This window comes from Camelus dromedarius, chromosome 35, assembly GCF_036321535.1.
Source record: "Camelus dromedarius isolate mCamDro1 chromosome 35, mCamDro1.pat, whole genome shotgun sequence".
Classification (NCBI taxonomy): domain Eukaryota; kingdom Metazoa; phylum Chordata; class Mammalia; order Artiodactyla; family Camelidae; genus Camelus; species Camelus dromedarius.
Window position 1 is genome coordinate 6,192,714 of NC_087470.1, and position 7,512 is coordinate 6,200,225.

A 7,512-nucleotide genomic window follows, 5' to 3' on the forward strand; every position below is an offset into this window, starting at 1 on the left:
GTACCTTTCCTGAGAGTCACTTCCTGCTGACACCCTTCACTGCCTCCTGGGTCAGTTTTAGTAAAACCCAAGCTCCTCCAAAGCCCTCCTCCCAGGTCCTCTCCAGTGTCCTCCCCAGTAGGGGCACCATTCACCCTGGACCACAGAGGGCACTTTCCCCGGGTCCCCACCCCGCAAGCCTCCATGTCTCTGCCCGGGCTTCACCTGCCACCTGAGCCACCTTCTTGACTCCTTCTCCTGGCTGACTCTTACTCTGTTCTCAGAACTGAATGTAGAGCCCATTTCTTCCAGGAAGTCCTCTTTGATAATGTCCTTTAGTTCTTGGCTGGGTTTCCTCTAGAGCAGCACTGCATGGTGACCAAATGGTGTTTGTCTACCCACTCCTTTGAGACCATGACATCTTGGAGGCCACATGGGAAATAGGAGTGAGATGACAAGAGGGTAGGGAAGAGCTAAAAGCAAAATCAGAGCCCAAGTTCCAAATTTAAGGATCCTTTCTCAGAAAAGAAGAATAAAATGTTTCATACATGTGTCATTTGGCTACGATTTTTGTGGCTCATGGAAAACAAGAGCTTGTTGTTCTAGTCCAAAAACCAAGTTACATGCAAAGAAATGTATATATTCATATATAAAGCAAGCCAGAACTGCTCAACAACAGTTTGCAGTTTAATTCCAAAGAACTTTGATAAAGGCAATCTCTCTCTCTCTCTCTCTCTCTCTCTCTTTTTTTTTTTTTTTTGGAATCATATAGTTTCAGAAGTATTTGTATAACTAAGTGATTGCTACAGCCCATGATTCTGCACTGGAGTGTTTGGGGTTGAGGAAGCCCAGATTACATGCACTGTGTAAATGCAATCACACCAAGACACTGACAGGCGCCCTAGTGGCTGAGCTGAATTTTCAAAGCAGACAACCTTACAATGGAACACAGTTCTAAGTAGAAAGTAAGAAATGCAATGTTCTGTACTCAATTTCATACGTTATATGGGCCATTAACCGATAGTGCATCTTGTCTAATGAAACCCAAAAATAAATTGCCAACGTCGATTTTCTCCATCTGATTGTTTTATGTTAACATTGGTTATCAAACCCTCAATCCATACGGAAAACTCAGGCTTACGCTGCAGCAGAGTTACATCCCGCAGAAGACAGCGGATCAAGGAAGAAATGGAGAGTTTCCCTTCAGAAGCTGCTAAGTCTGGTTTTGCACCTGTATGTCATTTGCAACCACGTCATCGTCAAAGGAGGAAGACCTTACATCTGTGGGGCTTAAAGCACTGTGTTGCTTCCGAACAATCAAAGAACACTGAGGTTTGTGAAACAGTCCTGAGGCACTTAAATTGCACTTTTTCTGAAAGGCTCCAAAACTGACCCACTTCACCATTCCAGGTACAACAAGGAGGTACCGGAATTAGTAGATAAAACATGCCCTTTAAGTCTGACAAGGCCCAGCTTGAATCCTGCTACAGCATTTACTAGCCGCTAAATTGACCGATACCTTAACCCCTCTGAGAAGTCTTGCCAATTCGCAAAAGGGGCTGCCACTGCCCACATGGGAGGGATGGATGTGAATGGAACACGCAATTAGGGCGGCCGACTGGTACCTGACACGAGGCCTGGCTAGTTTCCCTCCGCTGCCCTTCTGCCCCTTTAAACTTGCACTGTTGACTCTGGTAAGGATCAAGCCCCCGCAAGAGACTGCCCGATTCTTCTGTGTATCCCCGTATACATGACTTACCCTTAGGAGGCCAGAAAAACTGCCTCCTCCTCAGTTACTGTCAATATGCTTTAGACTCTGTGTTTTTTTTTAACTCTATTTTGCAGGAAGACTATTCCAGAACTGTCCAAGCACCATTCTCCAGGTTGGCTCCCCTCACAGCACCCATCCCTTTTCATCTCAGATCCTCTGTCTGATTGCCTTCTGTTCATGGGAAAGAGAGTCCGGTAGGGTGGGGTCTCCCTAGGACTCCTTCCCACCGTCACAGGTAAGTGTGACTACCTTCTCCCCACTCCAAATCCAGCTTCTGAGGAGTCTCCCCTCCTGGACACTGCAACCTCTGCATCTTCCCAAGACGCACACGTGGCCATGAACCTCCCTTTAGATTTCATCCTGGCTGGCCCTGCCCACCACCCGGCCCTTTAAGGATAAATGGCATTGCTCTGAAAATCCCAAATGCCACTGACTGACACACCAAAGCTGCATTGTCTGGGCTTCCCTCCAACCGAGGCACAGCCCTGCCCTCCCTCAGCCTCAGTCTGCACCTCTTGAGAAGAGCTAACCCACATGTAAGGCTGTGAACTCCAGCTAAGAAGGACAAATCCCAATGTGTATCTCTAGTCCGGCACCTTCACTTGAGCCCCAGGCTCATAGACCAGAGTGCCTCTTTGAAGTCCTAACTTGGATGACAAATGGCATCTTAAAAATGCCTCATGTCCACCATTTACTCTGGAATTCGATTCCTGGCAGGTACCTCCCAGGCTCACCATTTAACTAACAGAACCATCACCCACCTAGGTGTTTGAGGTCACATTCAATATCCCCTGTTCCCTCCCACCAGCCCTGCCCTGGAATCAGTCCTGTTATTTCCATCGCTAAGCCCATCTCAAGTCTGGTTCTGCAGGGACCATGGCCGTCACCCCACAAGCTCACAGCATGGTGCATTGAGTCACAGTCCTCCGAATGGTGCTCCCTGGAGGAGGAGGCATCTCCTGCCGCTGGTCACCTCAGAAGGCACTGGATTCTCACACAGGAGGCCCAGGAGAAGGGACTTAAGGTTCATCCATGGTCTGAGCTTTGAAGGACCCGAGGTCTGGGGGAGCTCCTAATTAGAAGACACACCTGCCAGTGAGCAGAAGAGAATGGAGGAACCCAGGCAAGGCTGTTCTCACTCCGACCCCTGGGCTCTCAGGAGCCACGGGAAAGGCCTGTGTCCAGGGCACAGCCCAGCCATCACAGATCCCAGCCTGCATTTGCCAACCCGGACAGACTAGACTCCTTCAATTTGCGACACTTACTTCTGTTCTGTTCCCCACCCAGAATGTGTTGTACTCTTTCAGAAAGTCTGGCCTGTCTCAAGCGAGACCAAGTCAGTGAAAAACGCAGTGTTGACATTTGGACCAGAGCATGAAAGGAGAAACAGAGCCTCATGGTCAGCATGATGGTGGTGGCCAAACACTTCCCCCGGGTGAGATGAACCATGGTAGGAGTGAGTAAAGCATCTTCCTTCACGGCTGACTAGGGTATTGGGGTCTCACTACCGAAAAGTAACGACATGGCCGTCAGTGGTGGACGTCAGCTGCAACAGACACGGAGTCAGCCATTTACTGCCAACGTGGGTTAAAAGTAAAGGCCAGTGCAGGGAGGCCTGCAAGGCTGCTGAGGCAAACCACAGACCCGACTCTGAATGCCCACTGGATGAAGCAGAGTGGAACATACGGTCCCCTTTAGCGGTCCCTGTGTCCACCAGATCCAGGTGAGCCAGCCTCTTCGGAGAAGGCCATGTCCTGATACTCAGAAAAACCAGCCTCGTACAGGGAACAAAAGAGTGGCATGGATTTTGGACCTGATACTGCCCCTTTATGAAGGCAAAGTAAAGTAAATGGCATAGGGGAAGTTGAATGCAAAAAAAAGAAAGTGACTGCTTCCTCTAAAAGCGTACCCTGCAGCTGCTCACCCCCGAGCCTGCCACTTCCTCACCAGTGACCATCGGCCAGGAAGGGCTATCACGCACGTCACACAGTGACAGCCAGGAACCGCGTGCTGAGCACTTTTGTGTAAAAGCAGATATCGAGCAAGGTGCTGCAGACTTTGACTTTAGAAGTTTAAATACTCCATGAAAAGAATCCTTCAGCAGCCGCCTAAATCAATTTCCATCTCACTTCTTCAAAACAAACAAATTTAATAAGGGTGCATTGTCACCAAACATGAGGAGGACCAAACAGGTTCCTCAAAGCAAGGATTTTAACAGGTATCAAACACCAGTGGGTGATGAGCTAACAAAGCAAATATTCCAAAAAATTAGAAAATTAAAAGATGTCTAGGATAATACATGGATCAAGGCAGCTGTTAAGTTTTTGCTTTTTAAAGTGATGGAGACAGCACGGAGGGCGATCCAGCTATTTCCAATGCAGGGTGTGCACAGCCCACCTTTTCAGATGCAACAACATACTCAAAGGGCAGTACAAGAGAAAAAGGAAAAAAGAAAAAGGAAAAGAGGAACAAGCGAATATTAGAAACACACGAGAACAAAAATGACTTTTACAGCCTGTACAAGAACTTACGTGAGTGTGATGAGGACAGGGATGTGGGGACGGTGAGACCCTCCCTCACCTCCTGCTCCAGGGAAGGCAGGGGCCTGTGTGGAGCGGCGCTGCCGGGGGACACCAACATGGTCAGAGCCCCAAACCAAAACCCCACCTACATGCGTCTAGATAGCTTTTGAGCTACAAAATGTGGTCGCATTTCAGGCTGAACAGTTTTACTTACTTCCACCAAGAATAGCAGGAGAGAATTAGTTTCTGCTCCTGCACCAAAGCATTGTTTTATAAATTAATGACTGTGTAATAGTAAAAGGAACAATGGAGTAAAAGTGACTGGAGAAGAACTTGCTTGACCCGAGCTCACTGGCCGCATTATCTCACTGACATTCAAATGCTGGCTGGGTGCTTTTTGTACCAAAACAGACAGACCCACCAGGAGGGAGGTTTAATGCGCTGCTGTATTTTGATGCCGAGAACCATGCCTGGTACACGAGATTCTGGGTAAACAATGGTGACAGTGTCAACCGCTATGGGCTAAGCACACATAAAGCTACTCTTCCAAATCCCAAGGACAGACTTGAAAAGGCAAAAACAAGCTGGCATTCTCTGGTGGGTCTACAGACTCAGAGCCAAGCAGTTGCTGAGCAAAACTGTCACCAGTGCCTCCTATGACAAAAGAGGAAGCACTGGCCACGGGGCTGGGGCATGGCTCCAGGCTTCCACTGCTCACGCAGCAGTCTGTCCAGGGGGAGAAGTTGGTCCCTGCTTACGTTGTACCGATGCACCTACCGGGACTAACGCCTGGGGGCTCAGCAGGAGGTGACAGGTGAGATGAACGGAGCCAGTCTGGGAGAACCCCGGTAGTGGCAGCTGTGCCTTCAGCAGTGCCCAGGCTCCTAAACCTGCCACCTCATCTCCAAGGAGCAGAAGGGGAGTGCGGACATGTAGATGGCAGGACCCTGTGAGGACAAGTACAGATCATTGCCACGACGTGCCTTGCCCCTTCCTTAAGCCATAGAGGAATATCCGGGGAGGAACTGAAAATTCATGCAGAGTTTGCCAGGTATCCACACGCAGGTGGGACTCGGGTCCCCTGTGCCTCTCACTCACAGGGCTGGTCTGGACTTTCTTTTTTTCAATTCTCTGGCACCTTCTCCTCCAACTGACCAACAACCAGAAAGTAGGATCTGATCTTGTGTAAGTTCAAGAATCACAGAGCACCGCCTCCACAGCGGCCCCAGCTGCACGTGCTAGGTTCTCTGACCGTCACCTGTGAGACCGCCATGAGCACTCTCCAGACTCAATGCCCGAGGCCGTAGGCCGGGGGTACACAACTTCCCTCACTCTCCCCAGCAAAGGGGGACCACCTCTCGGCAAAGGCATCTCAACCTCTTCTGCCTGAGGGACGGCACAATGGACACACGGGGAAACAGAGCAGAAAGTGGGGAGTGGGGTAGGCAGCCCAGAAGAGCTCGTCTGCAATTTCGAGGCAAAGTGAGGCCTTTGACCTTATCACAGGGACAAAGTGAGGATGAACCTTTCCCTGCTCTGTCCCATACTCCGTGACACGCCTTTTCCTGCGTAAGGAGTTCATTCGGAAGTCCCTGGCAGTGTTTCTGATGACCTAACCTGGCATGGTGGCTGTCTGGCATGAAGAGAGGGCCTGAGCCGTGCAGGTGCTGGGCCTGGGAGTCAGGAGACACCGGCTCCACCCCCAGCTCAACCAGAGCCTCGTTCTGCATCTCGGGATTCAGCATCTCTTATCTAAGCAAAGGGATGAGACTGTCCCAGGACAGGCTTCCCAACAGAAATGAAATGAGATCCATGTAAAGAAAGTTTCCCAGTTGCCACATTTAAAAAGTAAACAAAGAAACAAACAAAAAACAAATGCTAGAAAGTGATTTTAAGAACAGATCTTACTTATTCTACTGTATGTAAAATACTATCAATTTGACATGTAATCAATATAGAAAGTAGCAAGGTAGATTACATTCCTTTTATTAGATGTCTCAGCATCTGATGTACATTTGACCTACAGCACATGTCAGCTCAGACCAGCCTCCTCCCCAGTGCTCCTAGCATCAGAGGCTGTGGCTACTCTATTGGACAGCAACTCCAGGGGTCCCACCAGGGGTCTTGGCTGAAAAGCTGGAGTAAGTGTCCACAATATCCCTAAAAGGATCTCTCTGAAACAAAGGCAGATTCACTTTTAAACGTCTGTAAACCAGCGGGCTGCACCTCCATCCACTCTTGGCTACAAGACAGCCCTCTTCCTTGATGATCCCTTCCTGGATATAGGGAAGCAATCTGGCACACAGCGAGGGCGGCCGGTCCTCCAGGTAGACTTATCTGCTGTCTGTGTCCAATCCCATGAAGTCCTCCTTCTCAAACAAGGTGCAGAGGAGGGGGATCTTATCCCCAGACTTGTTGGGGACCCTATCCAGCCACTTGGACTTGAGCATGATGAAGAGTGACACAGTGAAGTCCTCGATCCTCTTCTCCACCAGCCTGCAGTCCTCGTAGATTGAAGGCCACGTCAGTGCGCTTCTGCTCGGCTACCTCCCCATGCAGCACAAAGACAAAGAGCTGAGAGTCATTAAGCGTGGTGCCATACAGCTCCTCTGCACATGGAGCTTCTCGAAGGCCTTGGCCGAGAGGCAGTCGGCAATGGTGACAAGGCCCACTACCTTGCTGTGGGCCTGGAAGATTCCCCACCCATTCTCGGGTGCATAGTGGTGCATGTAGTGGATACAGAGTGCCCAATGGGAGCCGCAGGGGCTGATCTGGCTCACAAAGGAGATTCGCTTATAGATGCAAAAGATATTCTCCTCTGAGATGATCCCAATGGCTTGGATCACCACGGGGAGAATCTGGTCGTTCTCAGCGCACTGCACATAGTCAGGGATGCTCATGTTGCAGCCCCTGCTGAGAGGGGAGAGGAGATCGATATACTTACTCTGCTGTGGGCTGTGGGCCCCTCTGGGTTGTGGTGACCTGGTGTGTACCAGCCAGAAGGCAAGGGAAGCCCAAGCAAAGACGGGGGTACAGTTTGTCCTCAGTGTCTGCACATGGCTACTGTAGGTCGGATCACATTACCCAGCTTTTGGTCTAGGCTTCCTGCCCCTGCAGAGCAGGGTCATTTCTTGTTTTCTGTTCCAAGCACCTAGCCAAACCCTGATGCAAAGACAGTGCTTAAAACTGCTGAATAAAGAAATGAACAAAGGAACTGCTTTCCACACCCCTTTAAGCAGA

At 49.9% G+C, this 7,512-nt stretch overlaps 1 pseudogene; it reads right to left on the reverse strand.

Moving 5' to 3' along the window:
- Positions 1-6,605: 6,605 nt before the first annotated feature.
- On the reverse strand, positions 6,606-7,172 carry LOC135319978 (trafficking protein particle complex subunit 9-like; annotated as a pseudogene).
- Positions 7,173-7,512: the final 340 nt, after the last annotated feature.